The sequence below is a fragment of the Rhinatrema bivittatum genome, chromosome 1, assembly GCF_901001135.1.
Source record: "Rhinatrema bivittatum chromosome 1, aRhiBiv1.1, whole genome shotgun sequence".
Taxonomy (NCBI): Eukaryota; Metazoa; Chordata; class Amphibia; order Gymnophiona; family Rhinatrematidae; genus Rhinatrema; species Rhinatrema bivittatum.
The window spans coordinates 170525320-170550383 of record NC_042615.1 but is presented as its reverse complement, the minus strand read 5'-3'; positions in this window follow the sequence as shown (position 1 = coordinate 170550383).

Sequence of the window (25064 nt, the reverse complement as noted above, 5' to 3'; positions counted from 1 at the left end):
TCAGAAGATCTGGATCTACCCAGATATATCAAGAGTGACTCAGCAACATCGGAAGAAATTCCTGGCTCTTTATCCTCGAGCTAGACAGCCAGGCGCCCAGATTATAATTCAATTTCTTTGTAAATGTGTAATGAATATTAATAATACACATTATGTTTTCTTTGAACCATCTCATTTATCTTCCTTTTTGGATTCTTATCAATCTCTTGGTGAGGTTACCTAAATAGTAGCGGTAGTGAATAATTGATAATCTACCTCCCTTCTATTGCTTTGTATTTTTTTTCCTTGATGTGTTATATATCACTCTTTTATAGTTTTGATTCTCCCTTATTTCAGAATACTATGGGTATTGGTTGAATATTTTTTATGAGATTTTATTTTTCCATTTTCACTGTATCTTGATATATCGTGTCCTGATTCTGTGACATGCTGTTGCTGTGTATATTTGTTAAAATGCTAAAAAAATATAATTTAATTTAGCTCTAGGATTCCTTTCATTGAAGAAGTGCTCAGCCTGGCATAAAGATAAAATTGTGCTGTGCTGTGAGACCCAAGGACCGGATACTATAATACTTGATTAGAGGGCTAGGGCAGGATAAACTCACAGACTGGGCTGGATGCAGAGCGAGAATTGGGACTAGATATAAACTGGGGAAAGACATTCAAAGGCATAGCAGGGAATGTATACAAAAGACTGGACAGAATAGGGCATGACAAGACCAGACAAGGACAGGACTGGATAAGGAATAGACAAGGATAACACAGAACAGTGAACACTGAGGCCCAAATGCAGCAGTAAGAAAGGCCCGTTGGCCACTATGCATAAGACATAGAGGCTACTAGGTGAGGAGGGGTCTGAGTAGGCCACAGAGCAAGGTGCAAGGTAAAAGAAGGTCTGAAGGCCACAAGACAAGGTAAGGCCTGAGTATACGCCAGAGTAAGGTAAAAGATAACAGAAGCCTGGAGGCCACAAGTAAAAGTATGCCTGAATAGGGCACAGAGCAAGGTACAAGATAAGAGAAGGGCTGAAGGCCACAAGCAAGGAAAGGCCTATATAGTTTGCAAGACAAGGTGCAAGGTATAAGGCCACAAGGCATGAGGCAAGTTAAAAGTATCCAGATCAGAGAGCCAGGGGTGACTCCATGAAGAGGCCCTGAAGTTGTGACAAGGCAGGGTTAAATGGGTCTGGAACTTGGGTGTGGTGTGAGCAGAAAGAAAGAGCTTGGCTAGGCTAGAGGTAAGACTCACTGAGGAGCCCTGGTAGAGGGAAGGCTGCAGAGCAGGCTGAAAAAAGGGCATAGGGAGCCTGTGAAAATTGAAACTTGAAAGTGGATTTTAAAACATGCTCATGTGAAGAACATTCCCAGTTTTTCAAATTAGTCCACCAGTTTGCCCAGTCAATTTTGAGTTTATCCGACCCCTCTGGGTCTTCACTCTCTGTGCTCCCTAGTTGAACTGGCCCCTCATCCTGTCATGTAAGCCCTAAAATGTGAGATCTGCAGACGTGCTCCTCATCAGGGGCAGCGGTAAAGATTGGCAGCTAAGAAGCTGCCACGCACTGAGGTCTCTGTTTTTAATACATGGAGAAGGCACATAACAGTTGGCCCCGCCTCGGAATTCCCATGGCCCAACACATCTCCACTTCTTTTTTGCTACTCATGTATATGTATATGCACATATCTTCAGGCTTTTAAAATATGTGTCACTCATGTGTGGCCCACATACTCACATATATGGGCTTTTTAGTGCAAGCAATGCTTTAAAAATGTGGTCCAAAGTGTAGTGCAAATAAAAATGTTGGCATCATAGTGGTTTGCACTAGAGAGAAATGTTTCCTAATTATAGTGTCAAGGCAGAGAAAATTTTTCAAACAACATCAAGGGAAAAAGTAGATCTAGGTCAAAGTCAGTGAAGAAGAGCAACAAAGAAAGAAGTATAACAAATCCTTTGTGAAAGCAATAATGAAGGTTTGAGTATGGAAAATAGAATCTGATTATGAGTATTTCCACCTATAGTAGGATCCTTTATTTATTGTTTTATTTGTTTAGTTAGAATGATAAGTTCATCAAGCCGTCCAGGACATCTCACCAAGGGATCTCATTGATTTTGGAAGATTATTGATGTAAGGGAGGCAGAATCTTTTGCTAGTTTTGTAAAGTGCACATAGTAGGGAGAAGAGAACCAACTCCCTAGCTTCAAGAGTTCAAGCCAGCACATGGAACCCCAAGTCCGTGTCTCTATAGCTAGCCACTAAAGCCTCTATATCTGGAATCTGTCTGCAGAATACTCTGACCAAAGCCACACCCACTATCTGCTACTCTCAGCTAAGTATCTACACATGAACATTTCAATTACAAAGAATGCAATGGGAAAGAAAGGAAGACAACAGAAAAAGGGGTAACATACAAGGAAAAGTAAAAAGAAAAGGAAAGAGACAGAGACAGAGATTGGAAAAAATGAAGGAAAAGGTGGGAATAGAATAGAAGGGGAGTAGTAATAGAAAGAAGGAAAAACTGTGAAAGATACCAAAAGTGGGTTTGGAATCTTCTCAATTCGCAGAACATTACAAGTTCCTGCAAAAAAACCCAACAGCATAGCTACAAAGAATCAGTTCTTAAGGCTTAAACACATGAAAGAAGAAGTGTTAAGAAAAGAAAAAGTATTCATAGTTTATAATTATATTTATCTGAAAAGTTATTCTTTACTAATAAGAATGAACTGGTTGCATAGAGATATCCTAAAAGAAAAGAAAAAAAATGTACTTAATTTGTTGTATTCAGTTACTTAATAGGTAGACGTTGTGTTAAGCTATCAGAAATGAATAACACACAACTATGACTTCACCTGCGACCATCAGCCATGACAGCGAGAAAGGGCCTTCACCACAGAGGCCACAGTTTATATATAGCTGCAAAATCTCCAAAATCTTTGGTAGCAAGCATAATATCCATTAAAAAAAAAATGAATCAGCAGAGATTAGAGATGTGTATCGTGTGATCGATCGTCTTAACGATCGATTTCGGCTGGGGGGGGAGGGAATCAAATCGTCGCGGTTTTGTTTTTTAAAATATCGTGTAAATCGTAAATCGGGGAGGGCGGGAAAACCGGCACACTAAAACATCCCTAAAACCCACCCCGACCCTTTAAATAAATCCCCCCCCTCCCGAACCCCCCCCCAAATGTCTTAAATTACCTGGGGTCCAGTGGGGGGGTCCCGTTGTGATCTTCCACTCTCAGGCCACTGGTGCATTGATAGAAAAATGGCGCCGGCGCTACCTTTGCCCTGTCATATGACAGGGCAAAGGTAGCGCCGGCACCATTTTGGTTCCTATCCCCTGACGTCACGAGTGTAGGAGATCGCTCCCGGACCCCCGCTGGACCCCCAGGGACTTTTGGCCAGCTTGTGGGGGCCTCCTGACCCCCACAAGACTTGCCAAAAGTCCAGCGGGGGTCCGGGAACGATCTCCTACGCTCGTGACGTCAGGGGATAGGAACCAAAATGGCGCCGGCGCTACCTTTGCCCTGTCATATGACAGGGCAAAGGTAGCGCCAGCACCATTTTGCCGTTCGGCAAAATGGCGCCGGCCGTATGGCAACACGATTCGAGTGCAGGAGGTCGTTCCCGGACAATGGTATCTACCGAGCCATTGTTCCCTGGACAATGGCATCTACCGAGCCATTGTCCAGCATCTCAATGGACTTCATCACAGACCTGCCTCCGTCCCAGAACAATATCGTAATCTGGGTCATCATCAACCGTTTTTCAAAAATGGATCACTTCATTCCCCTGCCAGGCCTCCCATCGGCCCCAGAACTAGCCAAGTTGTTCCTGAAATACATTTTCCATCTCCATGGACTCCCAAAAGGAAATAATATCCGACAAAAGATCACAGTTTGCCACCAGGTACTCATGCTCTCTATGCAAAAAGTTTAACATTGCCTTGAATTTCACATCGGCCTATCACCCACAGGCCAATGGTCAAGCTGAAAGGAACAACCGGACCTTGTAAACATTCCTTCGTTCCTACATGAATGACCAGCAGGACAACTGGTCTGATCTGTTACCCTGGGCTGAGCTGTCGCATAATACCCACATTGTTGCTGCTGCCACCGATGTATCTCCATTCTCCGTGGTATTTGGATGACAACCTCGACTGCCAATTCCAGTTCCTCTGACTTCTCCTTCTGCAGCTGTACAATTCATGGCCCACACCATTCGCCAGGTGTGGAATCAAGTCAAAGAATGCCTTACCCAGGCTGCTGAGTGCTCCAAGTGCACTTCTGATGCCCATAGATGTCCTGTTCCACTCTTCCATCCTGGTCAGAAGGTGTGGTTAAGCACCCGACACATAAGGTTGAGACTCCCTTATCATTGCCTGGCTCCCAAGTACATCAGCACATTTCCAGTGCTTCGAAGAGTGAGAGCAGTGTCTTATCAACTTCAGCTACCTGGTGCCATGGGCATCTGCAACACATTCCATGTCACTCTGTTGAATCCTTTGGTCTCCTGGCCCTCTCGAAGAGATCCTTCACCTCCGCGTATCTCTACCGAACCAGATTCAGGTAAGAGAGATCCTCGACGACCGTCATCGTCGAGGCAGATGGGAATACCTCTTAGCCTGGGAGGGTTATGGGGCCGAGGAGAACTCATGGGAATCATCCCACCACATTCTTGATAAAGAGCTCCTCAGGACTTTCCACAGGACCTATTCTGCAAAGCCACGGCCACGTAGAGGGAGGCCTAGAAGGGGGGGGTACTGTTGCACGCCCTGTTCTTGCCCGGCCCATGCACGGGCCTTCTTACTTCGCTAGCTCCTCTGCAGGTCACGGGTTGGCCTTCCCAGCTGCAGCCACGAGCTCCTCCAGGCCTTGGCGTCCCGCTGCAGTGGTCGCCAGGCCTTCCACTGCGCATCAGGCCTCACGCTGGAGTTCGGTGTCCACAGTGGTGTTGGCCATACCCCTATGCGCACACGTGCGTACAGCCCAGCCTCTTGAAGGGCCAGGGGCGAGTCCTAGCTCCGTGGCGTACCCTGATTGAAAGTACGATGTAAGGAAGTCTCTGCCTGCACTTCCTTGCCTTGGCAATCGGGTCGGCACTGTAAGGGTACTAGTTTGCCTCCGCATTCACAGTCTTGTTCCAGTCTTGTTCTAGTGTCCTACTGTTCCAGCATCCTTCTGTTCTAGCATCTGTCTGACTTGTTTATCCAGGTAGTACCCTTGGACTGTCTCTCTGGTACTGACCTCAGCCTGCTCCTTGACATTCTGTTCACTGCCTGGATCCTGACCTCTGCCTGCCGTGTGACCTCGTCTGACCTCTGGAACCTGACCCCTGCTTCATTGACTACTCCTCGCACTGATCCTTGGATTCTGACCCCGGCTGCCATTGACCATATCTCCTGATTCTGACTTTGTCCCTTGCCTTGTTATCGCCTATACTGTACTGGCCTTCCTTGCTCCTCCAGACATACAGCCTAGTGTCTGACCATGCTCCCTTGCTGCTCATGGGTACGCCTCTCTACTACCTCTCTGGGAGACCCTGTGAGGCCCACCTAAGTCCAAGCGGCCCGGGTCCCTATGGGCTCCATCCGGTGGGACCACGAGCTTCCAGTGGTGAAGCTCATCCTAGCCTCTGTCTCCTCCTGTGTTCTGCCCCCTGGGGGCAGGTGCTTCCTAGTCCCTACCAGGGAGCTGTTCTCCAAGGCTCCAGGACAAGGGTCCACCTCCAAGCACAACACCATCTGGCATCTTTATTTTTGCTGTTAGGATATTGTCTGAGGTATGACTGACATCCATCACCTTGGTGTGCAGTATTACCTATCTATACCCTGCTGGTTATTCCCACTAGAGCTTCTGCCTGCCCCTGCCTTGGCTAACTTCCATCAATTTACTTTCAGGGAGAAGTAGGTGTGCACAGAGTTCTGGCTAGTCCAGTTGTCACTGGTGTAATGCACGCTACTACCCTTTGCCTTGACCTGCTGTGCCTGAATGCAATTATGGCACTGATTGTACAGGATGGGAATAACCCATCTACTGAATGTGGTCCTAGATGGTAATTTGCAATTGGTGGCCCAGCTTCTCCCCCATCTGCAATAATTTCCTGAATGCACCTTGTCATTATTTTTGTTGCTGCTTGCCTCTTTCCCTGGGACAGTGCTACAGAACATCAATCCATCTGCTCTATGACATTGCTGATGCATGTCTGTAGTCTCTAGCCTGCCACATAACTGGTGAAAGGGGCCATGTGTTCACCATGGGGAAAAGTCTTCCCCTTTTCAATGGTGTTGCTGCTTCTCCTGCTACTGCTTCTGATTTGAGTGGCAGCCAGAGTGCTCCAGTTTAGTATTGGTGCCTTCCCATGATAGTAATACTAGTGGGTGCTTTTAGTTTCTATATGATGCTTCATACCAGTGTTTGTAAGATGCTTCACTACCTTCCTTTATCAAATGGTCATACAACAGTATTTAAACTCAGCAAAATGTGGATTATCCCTCACTTTAACATGCTACCACATGACACATGTCTTCCAGGGTCTCCTCTCCCTCTCTGGAACCTTGCAGGGTGCTACTACTGGCACTGGAATTGAAGGCAGACCAGGAGGGGAAAAGGACATGGACACCAATTACTGATTAGGGGCCTAAATTGTTTTCAATATCCTCTGATTTAGGTAATCCAGGACATGATTCTTTATCAGACTAATTTTAAAATACCACCTTGATTGCCTTAGAAACAGTAATCAGTGAGAAGTATGATGCTAGTTTTGGGTGCTGCACTTCTGTTGCCCTTGCCTCTGCACTGCTCACACCTGTCTTCAATGGCTTTTCTATCTTTTGCCCCTGCTCTAATGCAATAGAAATCAGATCAGGTGGCAGTAGCAAATGCCGTTCCAAATTTAGCTTTTTATGGCTTGAGCTCCTCCTGATTTTTTCCTGCTTAAATAATTTCTTTTTAGCTTAGGGGTAGGACTCCCTTTTTTGTCACTGCTACTACTGCTTGTGCCTCTGCTTGGTTTGGCTGTTTTTGTAGGAACACCCAATTTTTTGCCCTTGACATTCTACTGCCTCTTGCATTCCCTCCATCTTTCCTCGCAGTGTTACGATGGGATTGGAAATTGTATCTATTGGGATTTTTGAAGTAACAATATAATTTATAAATGTATTGGACTCTCTTCACAAGTACTATTGAAATACTGTCACAAACACAGCTATATCAACAGCCTGCACTGCTTAGCAAGCAGAGTTAGAAAGCTTGGCAATGACATACATGGTCTGCTGGCTACCTATACCTGTAATGTAATACAGTATAATAATACACCCAGTAACTTTCACAGTATGTGTAAAAATGTCACACAAACACACAAACACATATACTGTATATGCACTGATTTATTTTGCACACACAAAGTATGAGAGAGAAAGAGAGAAGAAACAGAAGACTGGGCATGCTGTCACTACAATCTGTCTCTGGTAGGTTTTTTTTTTTTTTTAATAAATGGGTAATCCATACCAAACTGGGCTATTCTTACTTCAGTTCAGTTTAACTAAAACAAATGAACAAGCCTAACAAAAACTCAAATGTATTTATTTATTTTCATGTTTTGGCAAATAGCACATACTATTTACTAAGAACAAACAAATAAAACAAAACTCGGTGACTCGGTCATCTACTGCTATCCCTTCTGCTCCTCTGGGGGCCTTTTTGGGCCACTAAGACCTCCCACCCCAAACTAAAAAAGAATTTCAGCTAAATAAATATGGCAGGACCTGGGTATACCAAGCTGTGCTATGCTTAGCCCAGCCAGGACCTCCATGAAGCCCTCTAACCCTTCTCCCACTGCAGATTAAGGGACCAGGGATTTACCAGCCACCATATATCCCTTCCATGGAGGTCCTTTCTCTAGGTAAATTAAAGGGGCAGGAGCCATATTTTTGTTTGGTCATGTAAAAAAATGACACCAATCTGATGCCAAAGTGATGCCACTTTGCTACTGGTTTGAAGGCATGGTGCCATTTTCAAATAGCCATGGCAGAGGCAGGAGCACTACCCATTTGAACTTCATAATTGCCTTCAATGGAAGATTTAAGTGTGGCCAGGGAAATCCCTGCTCCCTTTATTTGGGATAGAATGGGATGTTGGAGGGACCCATTGAGGCTCCAGCTTGACTCAGCTCATTCTAGATGTAGGCCTGGACTCTGACATCTCTATTTAGCTGTAATTCCTTTTGAGAGGTGGGGGGTTGGAGAGGCCTGGGGAGATTCTGGGAATCATAGTGGGGGTGGAGGGAGAGCTGGGTTGAGAAGGGGGGCATGTGATTCAGTTTCATTTCTTTTTTCAGTTCATAAAATAAACCTAGCCTAAATAAATATTAAAACACAAACAAATGAAAAAAATGACTTGAAAATATTATGGCAGCACAACCCTATTCTCTGGAGCTAATAGTATCTGCAGAGTACAAGACTCCAATGTAGAGAATGAAACAGAGAAACACTTTCAGTCATTACCCCAGCGAACAGACATGATTTCAGTACCTCTGTCTCTCTTTCTTTCACACAGTGAGAGAGTCATTGAAGCCCTTTGCCAAAATTATTATCTCTCCCCTTTTCAAAATCTCTTTTTCCTTGGCTCTGACAGTGCTTCAGAAAGACTCAAACAGAGAATTATACAGAGAATGACCTTAAAATGGTGTCTGCACATACTCAAAGAGTCTGGAAAAGAAAAAAGAAAGTCAGTATCAATCTATGTAAGTGCCAGTTAGGATAGGCTGGTTAAAAATAATAAGAACATAAGAACATAAGAAAATGCCATACTGGGTCAGACCAAGGGTCCATCAAGCTCAGCATCCTGTTTCCAACAGTGGCCAATCCAGGCCATAAGAACCTGGCAAGTACCCAAAAACTAAGTCTATTCCATGTTACCGTTGCTAGTAATAGCAGTGGCTAATTTCTAAGTCAACTTTATTAATAGCAGGTAATGGACATCTCCTCCAACAACTTAGCCAATCCTTTTTTAAACACAGCTATGCTAACTGTACTAACCACATCCTCTGGCAACAAATTCCAGAGTTTAATTGTGCGTTGAATGAAAAAGAACTTACTCCGATTACCGCATATCACCCCCCTCACAACCACCCCCTCCTTTCCCCCCCCTATTCCCACCAGAACTAATCGTAACCGTAACCAATTCAAACTGTATATATTGTATATAGGATAGATGCTACAAATTATATTCCCATTCATTTGTATTCATATGTTACAATGTTTTTTACTTCAATAGTTTAATCAATTGTTATCTTGTTAAATGTAAAATAGGGCAGATCTCGCCCTATTCAACCTGTTACCTGGAAACCGATGTGATATCTCGATCGAATGTCGGTATACAAAATAAATAAATAAATAAATAAAAATGTGCCACATGCTAACTTCATGGAGTGCCCCCTAGTCTTTCTATTATCCGAAAGCGTAAATAACTGATTCACATCTACCCATTTTAGACCTCGCATGATTTTAAACACCTCTATCATATCCCCCTTCTGCCGTCTCTTCTCTAAGCTGAAAAGTCTTAACCTCTTTAGTCTTTCCTCATAGGGGAGCTGTTCCATTCCCCTTATCATTTTGGTAGCCCTTCTCTGTACCTTCTCCATCGCAATTATATCTTTTTTGAGATGCAGCGACCAGAATTGTACACAGTATTCAAGGTGCGGTCTCACCATGGAGCGATACAGAGGCATTATGACATTTTCCATTTTATTCACCATTCCCTTTCTAATCATTCTCAATATTCTGTTTGCTTTTTTGACTGCCGCAGCACACTGAACCGACAATTTCAATGTGTTATCCACTATGACGCCTAGATCTCTTTCTTGGGTAGTAGCACCTGAAATGGAACCTAACATTGTGTAACTATGGCATGGGTTATTTTTCCCTATATGCATCACCTTGCACTTATCCACATTAAATTTCATCTGCCATTTTGATGCCCAATTTTCCAGTCTCACAAGGTCTTCCTGCGATTTATCACAATCTGCTAGTGATTTAACTACTCTGAATAATTTTGTATCATCTGCAAATTTGATTATCTCACTCGTCGTATTTCTTTCCAGATCATTTATAAATATATTGAAAAGTAAGGGTCCCAATACAGATCCCTGAGGCATTCCACTAGCCACTCCCTTCCACTGAGAAAATTGTCCATTTAATCCTACTCTCTGGTTCCTGTCTTTTAGCCAGTTTGTAATCCATGAAAGGACATCGCCACCTATCTCATGACATTTTACTTTTCCTAGAAGCCTCTCATGAGGAACTTTGTCAAACGCCTTCTGAAAATCCAAGTATACTACATCTACCGGTTCACCTTTAGCCACATGTTTATTAACTCTTTCAAAAAAGTGAAGCAGATTTGTGAGGCAAGACTTGCCTTGGGTAAAGTCATGCTGACTTTGTTTTATTAAACCATGTCTTTCTATATGTTCTGTGATTTTGTTTAGAACACTTTCCACTATTTTTCCTGGCACTGAAGTCAGGCTAACCAGTCTGTAGTTTCCCGGATCGCTCCTGGAGCCCTTTTTAAATATTGGGGTTACATTAGCTATCCTCCAGTCTTCAGGTACAATGGATGATTTTAATGATAGGTTACAAAATTTTACTAATAGGTCTGAAATTTCATTTTTTATTCCTTCAGAACTCTGGGGTGTATACCATCCCATCCAGGTGATTTACTACTCTTCAGTTTGTCAATCAGGTCTACCTCATCTTCTAAGTTCACCGTGATTTCGTTCAGTCCATCTGAATCATTACCCATGAAAACCTTCTCCAGTACAGGTACCTCCCCAACATCCTCTTCAGTAAACACTGAAGCAAAGAAATCATTTTATCTTTCCGCAATAGCCTTATCTTCTCTAAGTGCCCCTTTAACCCTTCGATCATCTAACGGTCCAACTGACTCCCTCACAGGCTTTCTGCTTCGGTTATATTTAAAAAGGTTTTTACTGTGAGTTTTTGCCTCTATGGCCAACTTCTTTTCAAATTCTCTCTTAGCCTGTCTTTTCAATGTCTTACATTTAACTTGTCAACATTTATGCATTATCCTATTTTCTTCTGTTGGATCCTTCTTCCAATTTTTGAATGAAGATCTTTTGGCTAAAATAGCTTCTTTCACCTCCCCTTTTAACCATGCTGGTAATCATTTTGCCTTCTTTCCACCTTTCTTTATGTGTGGAATTCATCTGGACTGTGCTTCTTTTGTAGCTGCTCCTTTCAATTTTTTTCAATTTTTCTCATTTTATCAAATGCTTGTCCTTGATTGGTCTTGAGCTGGCTACGTTCAGACTAAGTTAATGACAGCACTGGTTGAACAGATAAAATACCAGCTGCCCAAAAAACACTTTCAAAAAGTACAAAGACTAGTTGTATAGAATGGGAATAACCCACCTACTGAATGTAGGAATAGAGGAAACAATTGAAAAAACACTAAACTTAGCAATGTTGTACCTAGATATAATAAAACAACTATTAAGCCAAATGGAACTGGTAATTAATATTGAAAAGACAGAATTCATATACCTTGAAAGAAAAGCCACTGAATTAATACAGAATCCCATCAAACTTAAAAAGGACCAGATAGTGGAACTAAACGGAAAAGCCAGAAACCTAGGTGTAATAATTGACAATGAACTCAATCTTAAGCAACACATATCAGTGAAAGTTAGGGAAGGTTATGCCAAACTTATGGTGCTTAGAAGGCTAAAACCCCTATTAACACAAGCGAACTTTAGAACTGTTCTTCAAGCACTTATATTCGCGAGCACAGACTATTGTAACACACTCTTCCTTGGATTACCATATACAACACTAAGACCCCTACAAATCTTACAGAACTCTGCAGCCAGAATTCTAATGGGAAAAAGCAGAAGAGATCACATAAAGAACACTCGCTGAATTACACTGGCTGCCAATTGAACAAAGAGTCCAATTTAAAACACTATGCACAATACACAAACTGATCTATGAGGAAAATACTGACTGGCTAAACACTGCACTACGACTACATGTCCCCCAGAGAAATCTAAGATCAGCCAACAAAGCTCTACTAACCATTCCCTCTGTAAAGACAGCAAAACTGACGCAAGTAAGAGAGAGAGCACTATCCCTAGCCGGTCCAATATTATGGAACACACTACCACTCGAAATAAGACTAATGAAAGATCTAAAACTCTTTTAAAAAAAGCTTAAAAACGTGGCTCTTCAAAAAAGCTTTTCACAATGAGAGTGGAGAGTAAGGAATACTAGCGGACAAGAAGCAGAACTCCGGCACACTGTTAAAAGTCAACAAATAGCAGTTATCCCTCCTTTATTATTTTTTCTCATACCTAAAGATTAATTTAAGAGTACAGTATTCTCATATGGATATCGTATTATTCATATAAATGGAACTTTCAATCCACAATCCAAATAGCGTATATTATATGAATCATGTAACCGAAACTTTATTGGCACCTACTTTATAATCCTAACCAGACTTATTTATGTGCCTATCTGTAAACCGTTGTGATGGTATACTACTAAACGACGGTATAGAAAAGTTTTTAAATAAATAAATAAATAAATAAATGTAGTCCTAGAGAGCACTTTGTAATTGATAACTAAGAGGTACAATAGACACTTAAAGCCCAGAGGATCCAAGATGGTCATTACTTGGCAAGATGGTCATTACTCTGCAGATTTTCTATGTTGCCTTCTAAATGATTACAGGATGTCAAAGAAAACTTCAGTTTCGCCCTTGCCCTGCAGCATCTGCATTTCTTCCCCAAGAGGACCGATCAACATCCATGTTATCCGGGGAACATTTTTGCCATCAATATCCACATTGAGAAGTATTGGAGTGGAAAAATTGCCTCCATCTTCCCCTGGGTCATTTGCCACTCTTAGCACGGCAGCTCCCGCAGCTCGGTGAGTTGCTTACTACTGATGTTGGTGCAACTGTTCTGGAGGCAGGGGATGTGGCTAGAGGCTCTGCTGCTGAAACAAACCCCCATTTTGGATGAGATGAATACTCCTACAGCAAGAAGAACCTGGTTTCTAGAACAACTCAACTGGAATAGCTGGTCTCTCTAGCTGATTCTGACCTTCTGGGCAGCTTTAGGATTGTAAGATTAGCAGAGTTCACATTGGAATCTATATGGGAAGCCATAGAAGGTTTGGGTACAATTATGTCATCTAAACTTTTGTCTTTAATTATTGAATCACATTTAATTTCAGTTTAAAGTTGAAACTGACTAACAGATTAATGAAATCCACCAAAGCTTATCTCACTAGCTCTCTTCAAGACAGTTTGGTGAAAGATAATATTTTTCTTTCTAATAAGGTGGTTGTGATGAAAGCTGTTAATATAGCTGTGTTTAAGAAAGGTTTGCAGATGTTCCTGAAGGAAAAGTCCATAAACCATTATTAAGGTGGAGTTGCAGAAATCCACGGCTTATCCCTGCCTTAAGAAGCATGGAATCCCATTTAGGATCCTGGCAGATAGTTGTTGACCTGTATTGGTCACTGTTGGAAAAGGATACTAGGCTTGATGGACCTTTAGTCTGACCCAGTATAGCAAATCTTATATTAAGCTTGCAGCTGTAGTTTTACTTTACTCTTTGAACAGAAAGGGAAATGAAAATTAATGGAAACATACATTTTTGTCATTTTCATGGGTGCCCTCCATTCATTTTGGGGGACCACAAATGAAATGAATACATTTTGGAGTAGCATTTTACTGTGCCTAAGTGGACATATAACTGTTTACTCCTTTCTGCTGCACTGATTTCTGTAATTACTTGGATGAATGGAATTTTTTTTCTGTCCTATCATGACATTTCCAATGCAGTCTTGACAACTTATTTTAGAAGAGTACAAGGAATGCATTACTATTCCTGTACAATGCACTCAGATGTGAATGGCCTCAAAGTGAAAGCTTCCTAAGGCTATTACACAGTCGTTTCCATTATTGGCAGTTAATATAGCTATGGTCTGTGAGATTCCAACAGGGAGTGTCAAACAGATTAGCACTTACTCTCAGCTGGCTGCAGTTCTTGGTGCAGCTGTGCCAGCAGCTCAGGATCCTGCCGGTAAAGGACCTGGTCTCAATCTGATTTCTGTGTAGCTGTTAGAAACACAAGGTTGTATAAGCTCATGCCCATGGCCCACAACTCTTAGCTTAGCCTTTTAGCTCTAGCCCCTTCAGCACATGACTCTTTATAAACAACACAGGTAGGCTAATGTTGCTTTTACCCTTGCATTCTGTTACTACCCTGGCCAGGGGCAGCATGTGTATTGTTCTATGCACCCATAGGCCAGCAACACTTCAGAAGGGCAGTGCCTAATAAATGTTCAAAGTTAAATGAGGGATGTTTTCCACTCCCCCTTCTCTTGACCCTCTATCCTCCCCTGACTTTCAATCAAGATCTGTTGCCAGTGTATATCAGCAGGTGGCATTAGTGTCCAGTCGAAGTCAACACCATGCCACCATGCTTACAGACAAGTAATGTAAACATGACTTTCTTTTCTCAAACACTCTTTCTGTAAGAATGGATACTTATGTAAGGCTGAGAGCCATTATACAACTTATCATATGCTTTGCCTCATCAATTCCATTTTGCATTTAGGGTACTGCTACAACTCATACAATTACAGACAATATCAATCCCAGCTTCAAAACAGAACCACCCCATTGTAGAGATCTGGCATAATGATTTAATTCTGCACTACTCGCCTACAGGTCCTATTGAACTTTCAACCCCAGGAGGAATATTAGTATCTCAGAATAAAATCATCCTTACTGGTTAAACTACTACCTATGTCTGACCAGGCATATGTTCTGATCATCAGATTTTCCTCTCCTGTGGCAGACAAAAAGAATATAGTTTCTTTGCCAGGCAATTGTGGCCAGCAGTGTCATTTTTTCCCAACTGCTGGGCCTTTCACATGTGTTTTGACATAACTGTCTAATTACATGAAGTCCATATTCAAAAGCCATATAGACAGATAATGTAATACTTATCTATCTGAATGGCATATCTAGCTATATTTAGTAGGGATGTGCAATCATTTTTCCCAAATTAGGCAATTTCAATGAAATTGCCTAATTCGGAATAGTTTGGGAGAACCGAAAAATGATTTAATTTTTTCCAAAATTTCAGAAAAATATTCATTTTTGGGTTAGCGTGCGCTAACTCCCCATTAGCGCGTGCTAACTCTGCCATGTTAGTGTGCACTATCTGGAGTTAGTGCGCACTAACCCGAACTGCGGGAAAAATGAAATTTTCATGGGGGGGGCCCCCGAAATGAAGCCCGACATGATATTCTAACCCAAAGCACATCTCTAATATTTAGCCCTTATCCGGCTAAATTCCTGCCAGATAGTTACCTGGCTATAATTTAGCTGGATAAAAAAGGGGTGTTACAGGGACATTCCAAGGAAGGGGCTGAGTTATCTGGCTAACCTAGTCAAGGGAATAGCCAGCTAGTTTAGCTGGATAACTTTAAACCTGCTTCAGAGCAGGTCTAAAGTTATACGGCCTTGTGTGACTGGATAAGGTGCTACTTAACCAGATATTTTGAAAATATATCTAGCTAAGTAGCGCTGTCATCTATTAAAGAAAAAATATGTTGCCCCATCCCCTCCCTCCCTCCCCCAAAGCATAAGTCATTTCATAATTGTGTCCTAACTCCCCTGCCCCTAAACCTTTTCAAACCATAGAGATTTGCCCTGTTTTGTAAGCCGGTCCCCCGTCCTGATGTTTCCTTTAAAAGGAGCTCAGCATGTCTCCTCCTTCCCACCCAAATACTAGTTAAAATTGTGGCTCCTACACTCCATCCTCATCCCCATCCCCGTCCCCCTGTCCCTCCTCATCTCCACCGATACCTTTTATTTCATCGCCAGGACCCAGGGACCTTACACCCTGCTCCTCGCACTTTCAGCGCTGCTCTGACAGAGGCTTAGTGCTGTTGGTTGTGGAATTACAGGCTGCGGAGGTGGTGTATGCTGTTGCAATGCTGGCATTGCTGGACTGATGGGCTGAGCTGGTTGGGTGTCTTGTTTTTAATCCCACAGGACACTTAGGGTGCTGGAGGCAGCTGATGACTGCATATGTTCTTCTCATGGCAGGGCAGATCCCTCCATTAGGCTTGAGAGTTTGAGGCTGTTGTCAAGTGGTATGGACAACCTAAAGGTTTGAAGTAGCTGCTGCTGCTGCTCTTTTTCCTCCTCTCCCTTTCTCCATTGTGTCTCAACAACCATGAGAAATGAGATGCTGAGACCTGGGGCTGCACTGCTGGGACCTGGAGCTTAATGGCTGGGACTGGGGGCAGCTGTGTAAACAAAGAAGAAAATATAAGTATGAATGCTAAGAAGTTCACATGTACAGTTTTGCATAAGATGTTCACTTTGCATAATTCAATGTAAGCATCCTATGCAAAAATTGTGGACATCTGTAATAGACTTTAAATTTACAGGTGACTTGACTTACCAGTCCCAGTTCGCATCATGTCCAGGGCCCTAGCCACACCCTCATAGTCTTCCTGTCCCAGCCATTGAATGAGCCAATCCTCCATCAGCATCAGTACGATTGGTCAAGAGGTTCCTCCTCCTGTCTGATGTTTCTGATGGCCATCTTATCCTTTAACTGCACCTTGACATCTGTGTAGCAGTGGGTCACCTGCTCTCTGATCCTCTTGAAGCAGCTGTGACAGGATATAACCTATGCGATAGTCCACCATATTTGGCCCTTGCCAATACTTACTGGAAGTCTTCACAGCCCAGTTGATGAAAAGCATGTTGTAATTCTCCAGGTCCCTGGTGATGAGCTGCTCGTTATCCTCCATATTTGTAGACCCATAGATGTGGACAAGCTGTTGCCTGGCTGCCTGAGAATTGGGTTGCCAGTTCCATGTCTGGAGGGGTGGTGTCACTCTCCTTACTCTTGCTCCCACACCCTGCTCCCTGCCCTTCCTCTTCCCCCTCCTACACCTACCCTGACAAGTTTCCCCACCTCTGTCCTCTCTGTCTAGTTTGCCCCTCATGTCCTCTTTCCTCCACACTCACCTGCCTAGACCCTTCCCCCTCCCAGCTTCTCCTATCCCTTCCCTCTTCCCTATCTCTACTCCTACTGTCTTTACTCCTTCTCCTACAACTCCTGCTCTCCTCTTCCTTCCTCTCCTCCCTCCTCCTCTTCCTCCTCTTCCTCCTCTCCTAACATCTCTATCTCCTCTCTCCTCATGCCTTCCTTGCTCAATCCTCTCCTGCTCCTCACCACTCCTCCACATGTCACTACACCACTCCTAACCACTCCACCACTCCAGTCCTTACCATTACTCCTCCACACAAAGGGAGAGACAGACAAACAAGACAAATACACAAAAACCAACACTCTTCTTTCACACACAGACAAACACAATAGATAAAGATAAAGGTAAACAAATTAGAAACAATACACAGGACAACTCACACAGATACTCAATAGAACTCTCCTCCAAAACTCCAACTAACCACCAACTAAACTCCAACAAGCTCTCCTCTCTCTCCAATTCTTGATACACCCTTAAAGAGGCAGTTGCAGGAAGTGATATATATATAAACAAAAAAAATAAAGCGCCATACATAAAATGACGCACAATGTGTAAAATGATGCACAATGCATAAGTAAGGCATACAACATGATAGTTACATATGTGGATGGTATTTCATTAATTTCCCTAACCATGCCCATCTTTGTATCACAGGATGCTATTGTATCATGTTTCTGCTATATTTACTGCAGCTTGATGATTCTAGGGGTTAGTCTGAAGAATTTCTTGGGAAATACCATAGAGACATGTCTTTTTTGACTGGCTAAGGGGTTCATTTTCATAGCGTATACCACACAAAAAGGGACTTTTTGCATGCAAAAAGTCCCTTTTCATGTGGGATAGCTAGCTCGGGGCGGAGTTGGCCCTGGAAGAGGAGGAGTCGGGGCATCGTTGGGGCAGACGCAGCAGAAAGATCGCTGGCTGCGAAAAGGTAGGAACCCTTTTCGCTTCCAGTAGCGTGCCCAAAAGCACCACCTTTTATGATGGCGCTATTGGGTGCAAAAGCCGGCAGCAATAGCAATAGCACCACGGAGGTGTGATCGCTGCCGGCTTTCGCAGGCCCGCCCCCTGCCCCCGTTAGCACCGGGATTCACTATTCTTGCAGAGAATAGTGAATCCAGGCCTAAATTTGCCTGTTTTTGTGAATTTAACGAAGTAAATATAGCTCATCAATTTTGAAAAACAGTGTTTAAACCAGCTAACTGCCCAAGTTAAGATAAGCCCTTTGAAGTGTGATCCAACAGTATTATCTATATATAACCCTATGAATTTACAGTTTGTCATTTGTATGCACAGATGAGAAGTGGATAACTGGATATGTCATAACTGGTTTCTATTCAGGGTTAAGAATGGAAGTTTATAAGTTCTAGTGTGCCTGTATGATGTGTTAATATCTGAGTGCGATTGACAGCAACAGAGAAAAGTTACAAACTGTAAGATGTTTACTTAGATCAAGAAAAAAGAGATGGTGTGAATGCTGCAGTAGATATTGTAAGCGTTAGGGAAGCCAAAAGCATGTTTTAAGAAGTAAATGCCAATATTCAAGCCTGGAAAAGTGAGACCAGCTCTTTAGAAACATCTTGTGCACTTGAAATTCTAGAGGACATATTTTGTTTAGGTGAATTAAATCCTTAGATCTAATTGAAACTTCCCTGCTCAGCCATATATGCCATATTTTCAGCCTATGCAAGGGATGTGAATTCATTTGAAACAAATGGATAAAAAGCAATGAATGAGTCCATTTTTTGTTCGGTTTGATTCTAAATTATGCAGATGCTACCTCCTAAAATGCCTGAAATTGTTCAATTATTTCACTTTCAGACACATTATAATCTACGGGAAAGGAAAGCTGTATTTTTTCTCTTCAAGCAAGACAGAGCAGAGCCATGGTGGGAAAGGACAATGAAGGAGGATGAACAATCAAGGTGAAGTGTTTTTTCAACCAGCCTATTTCAGTATTACTTAGGGGTCAAAATTCAAAGCAGTTTGTCCATCTAAGTGCAAATTTATCCTGACAACCTGCAGGATTTAAAAATCCTGTCAATTTGAATACATCTGAGACAGCTGGGCAGTGGTGTACCGAGGGGGGGGGGGCGGGGGGGGGTCATTACCCTGGGCGCAGGGCCATAGGAGGGCGCTGATGGCTGACATAAGTAGGCCCCTCATCCCACTGGCTGAGGAAGAAAACGTGCTGATCCTATGCTGTGTGCTGGCTTCTGTTCCCTCTAAGCTGCACGTGTGCATGGCCACGCACAACTTTTCTTGCACCCATGCACAGCAGGAAGATTGGAGAGGCTGTGGTAGAGCTCATCCCATCATGGCCTTAAGAAAACAAGTCACTTCTAAACCTCCAGGTGCTCCTTCTCCTTTCTGCCTGTGTGGCTGTGGAAGAAAAATGTTACTGAGCTGTGAGGGCAGGAAGGAGGAGGAACATCAACCCATGTGTAGAAGAGTAGCAGTGTTTGTGGCAGGGCCACTGCAGATCCTACCTTGTGGTGGCCTGAGAAGAGGAGGCCCGCTAGCAGGGGCACTGTAGATCCCACCTCATGCAGCCTGAGAAGATCAGGGCCGCCAAGGAGCCCACCCTGTGGCGACCCACGAAGAGGAGGCCCAAAGGCGAGATTTATTTAACGTTTTTATATACCGAGGTTCTGGTAACAATGTTACTAATCACTTCGGTTTACATATAACATAGAACAGACTTAATATGTTTGTCTTACAGAGAACAAGGAGGAACGAGGAACTGGGATAAAGTATTAACTTAGATTAAATAACCTATGACATTAAGAAAAACATCATTATAAAATGAAATTTAACATATTAGCGATTGGGATCAATCATGTAACAAGCTGTCGATCAAAAGAGTTTCTATGATTATTAAGCAGTTGGGCGAACATTTGAGTTGGCCATGGAGGGAGCATGATTGGTAGAGTCCAGATCAGGCGTAGGCTTGGATGAAGAGCCAGGTCTTGAATCTTTTTTTAAAGGTAAGAGGGCATTGTTCAAGCCTAAGGTCTGATGGGAGAGAGTTCCATTGGTTAGGGCCGGCTGTGGAGAAGGCTCTTTTGTTTGAAGATATTTTGATTGGAGGGATTTTTAACGATCCTTTTTGAGCAGCTCTCAACAGACGGGAGGCAGAATGAAGTTACAAAGGGATCCTGAGATTGAGGTGTGAGGTTTTGTAGATAGATTTGTGGATAATTGAGAGGGTTTTGTATAAGATTCTATATTTTATGGGGAGCCAATGGAGGTTCTTTAAAATTGGAGTAATGTGGTCCCTTTTTTTTGCTTTCGTTAGAATCCTCGCAGTGGCATTTTGTAGCATTTGGAGAGGTTTTAGGGAAATAGCTGGGAGACCAAGTAAAAGAGCATTGCAGTAATCAATTTTAGAGAATATGATTGCTTGCAACACTGATCTAAAATCATGGGGGTGAAGTAAGGGTCTAAGTCTTTTTAATACTTGGAGTTTAAAGAAGCATTCTTTCACAGTGTTACTGATGAAGCTTTTGTAATTCAGTTGGTTATCCATAATAACTCCAGAGGAGAAAGAGAAGGAGGTGTCACTGGATGAGTGTTAGAGAGCTGGTAGTTGCCATCTTGGATGATAAGAAGAAATTCAGTTTTGTTGGCATTGAGAATTAGGCAGAGATCCGCCAGGAGGTTAGATATGGATGAGAAGCATGAATTCCAAAATTGAAGGGTTTCTTGCAATGATTTGGTGATTGGAATGAGGATTTGGACATCGTCCGCATAAAGGTAGTGGGTTAGATTCAGTTTAGAAAGAAGATTATATTATTATTATTATTATATATTATTAAAAGAGATGTAGGCTGAGGCCCGGTAGAATGTGTGTGTGTGTGTGTGTGTGTGTGTGTAAGAGAGTGAGTTGAGAAATCATGTAAGTTTGTGTGTGTGTGTGTGTGTGTGTGTGTGTGTGTGTGAGAAAGAATGAGTTGAGAGACTCGGTGTGAGTGGAAGCCTGTATGTTTGGAAAGACAGCATGTGAAAGCCTCTGTATGTGTGTGAGAAACAGCATGTGAGAGTGAGAGCCTGTGTATTTGTGTGAGGCAGCATGTGAGTGTCGGAGAGTCTGTATGTATGTTTGAGAGAGTGAGTCAGCATGTAAAAGAGATGGCCAGTATGTATATAATGGAGAGACAACATGTGCGAGTGAGAGCCTGTGTGTGTATGTGTGAGAGAGAGACAGTGTGTGAGAGTAAGAGCCTGTGTGTGTATGTTTGTGTATGTGTAAGAAAGAGTTAGAGACAATGTGTGAGAATGAGAAACTGAATGTGTGTTTGAGGGTAGAAAGAAAGGAGAAATGTGGAGAGAGAAAAAATAGAAAAAAAGAGACTCTGTAAATGGAATTGGCAAAAGACCAATAAATGGAAGATGGAAAAAGAAGCCTGTGACCAACTGATAAGAAAACTAGGATCAGACAGCAAAAGTAAAAAACAAATAAATGAATTTTTACTGATTAGTAGGGATGTGCAGAGCAAAATTTTATGTTCATATTTTTTATGTCCGAAAGGGGGTCCCACTTGCGGCCAATATGGACATAAAAAAAAATCCAATGAGTTGGGTATATGTACATATGTGCAAAAAAAAAATTTAAACCCCCTCACCCTCCTTAATCCCCCCCACAGACTTACCACAACTCCCTGGTGATCGAGCGAGGAGTGAGGACGTCATTTCTGCAATCCTTGGCGAGAAGCATGTGACGTCGGTGGCACGTCGAGTGACGCGGCGTCACGTGATTCCCGGCTCGTTCGCGCCGGACGGCTCGTTCGGCCCAAAAAGAACTTTTGGCCAGCTTGGGGGGGCCTCCTGAGGTTGGAGCTGGTGGTCCACCACCGCTAATGAGGAGGAACCAGGAGCTGGAATCTGTGTAAGAAGGTGAGAGGGCCGCACCATGGGTCTGCCGCGGACGGCACATGTAACACCGATAGTGCGCTCTAACAGCGCTAACTCCTGTTAGTGCGCGCTAACTCTAAAAATGAATTTTTCTGAAATTTTGGACATTTTTTTTTTCATTTTTCGATTGGCTAATTCAGGAAAAATGAATGCACATCACTAGTATGTTCTGCTTTTTGAGGTGCTCAGAAATTAACACCTGCTCTGGGCATGTGTTAATTTCTGAGTGTAAAAATATGTGGATTGGACACACATTTTTTTTTTTTTTTGCATGTGGGGTGAATAACTAATAGTCTCATTGACATGCATTTGCATGTGATGAGCACTATTAGTTTTGTGGTGCGTTGGACATGAGTTATGGAGGGGCTTATCTCCTTATAGCATAAGGGGCTGTGGACAAGCCTACAAAACGTGCATCGAACCTCAGGTTAAACAGTACCCTTGGGTGAGCACACTGTTTTGCATCAGCCCATAGTAATCTCTATTGGTTGTTAACAGGGGTAAGACTGTGTCATCGTATGCCCTCTACAATATAGTAGACAAATCTGAGTTTCACAGCAGTAGTAAACAGCAATGATTGTTGCAACCAGGTACAAGCCTTTGCTCTCCATCTTTTTGTGTGCAGAGGGGAGTCTGTGAACTGTGGGTCTCTTCCACAAACTGTCATTTAGTTATTAGTGTAAGCCTACATAAATCAAGAAACAGAGAGCAGTGTATGGCATGCTTTATTTCTAATAGTGAATGCGGCTTATCTGCTCTGCTGTCTGTCGGTGTTCACAATAGTGCTGGGAGTGCAATGTACTGCAATGGAACATTTTAAAATAGCTTACCTAGCTACTAATGATCTGAGTGATTCAAATTTCATCATTACAAGTTATTCACAAAAGGCAAAAAATAATGAGGCTTTTTACTGTAGTTTAATATGAATACTACCATTTGCCACTACAATAAAAAGTTCAAATAACATTTGAAGCCACTGTCATGAACTATTTTGGTTTATCCACTAATCTAATCTTTCAGTAATCATCAATGTCTAAAAAAAACCCAAACAAACTAAGTTTTCAAAAAAAATGATAAACAGCTTTTAGTGTGTTGATAAATTCTGGAAAGGTTATCACATTTAACACCAAAGGTGTCTTCTATGTGAATTACCAGCACGAAAATACATCAACACGGTTCCTTGTTTTTCCTTTTTATGCAATACACCTTGTGTGAAATAAAGATATTCATTACTGACACCATTAAAAGGTTTATATCACTCCTTTCACAGACAGAAGTTTTCCTAAATAGAAGTGATATAAATATCATAAGGAAAAGATGTTCTATTCCTAAATCTGCTGGTTCCTCCAGTTCTGACACCAACCGGTTGCATCAGGGAAACATGTTTTTATCACAGCATGTCCTCAGTAATTCACATCATTGCAAGATGACATATTCATGTTTTCATAGCTGTCACACCTTATGACAAATATTTAAATTATTGTTTTTCCTACAATGGATAAAACTTCTTCCTTTACATCCTTAATATATAATTCACTTATTCTATATCTCATAGAGGACTATACTCATCTCTTTACAGATTCCAACAGAAGAAAATGTACATCATTAGCAAGTTCAAAAGTTTCTATTTTAAACAAATGCAATGACCTTAAAACCCACCAACCCAAACAATCATTGATAGGCAAGAATTTTGTATCTAAGATTTCAATCCTCAATTTCTTACATGGGTATATAAAGTCCCCCAAAACTCAAAAGAATGCTTCTTTAAATTACAAGTTTTAAAGAAAATAAAGCCACTTCTACGCTACAGAGATTTCCGCACAGTGCTCCAGGCCATCATTCTCCCGAAACTGGACTATTGCAATTCACTTCTGCTGGGACTCCCCGCATGCTCTACCAAACCCCTCCAGATGGTCCTAAATGCCACAGCAAGAATTCTCACCAACGCAAAAAAAGAAGACCACATCACCCCAATCCTCCAGCACCTCCACTGGCTTCCCATTAAATACAGGATAAAGTTCAAAAGCAGCATGATGATTCATAAGGCCCTACATAACATATCCCCACTCAACTTAACCTTCAAGCTACAAATTCATACTTCGGATAAGCCGACTAGAAGAGCATACCAAAACAGATTGATTACCCAGCCTGCAAAATCCTCCCTGAGAAAACACGCTCTATCAACTGTGGGCCCGTCTCTCTGGAATTCTCTACCACCAGACCTCCGTCTTGAGCCGTGCCATAATACCTTTAAGGCGAAACTCAAGACTTGGCTCTTCCTGCAAGCATTCCCTGAGAGCTAAGAACTAGAAGATTTAACAACCCTGTCCTTGGTTTTAATGTATGGTTCTCTGCCTTATTTAATCAAGACTATCAATTGCCTATTTATTTACTTAAAGTTGAGCTTAGTTTGTTTTTTCCTATTTATTTAGATAAAGTGTTCTTACTTGTTCCAAGATTTGTTCCATGTAAACTGCCCCCCGGCAGTAGTTCTTCTGTTAATTGTGAACCGGAGTGATATGTATTGTATACAGGAACTCCAGGTATATAAAAACTATAAATAAATAAATAAAAGAAAAGAAAAACAAAATAGAAATTATAGAAATCATAAAGAGAATTACCATTTAATCTTGATAATTAAATTCCTGGGATGCAAACTTCCCAAAGTGAAAATCTGCTGCTGTTACCTTCACACCAGCACTGAGGGTAAATCATCACCTCTGTGCCAAGGATGTATATAATCAATGAAAAACAAAACAAAACACTTTAAATCAACAGAGTATCCCTCTGCTTCGCAATCTAAAACTAAGGGTGCTTTCTTAGGTGACTTCATTAGGCAGCTTTTATGTTTCAGAATGAGTGCTTTAATGGATCTAGTGGTTTTGTCTATGTTAATAAATTACATAGGCAAATAATCACATAAACAACATTCTTCATATTACAATCTGAGGCATGTTTTGAACGGTAGGGTTTATGCATGTAAGGAGGAATAAATGCATGTAATTCTATTACATGGCACAAATTCCACATGTACCGAATTGATGATGC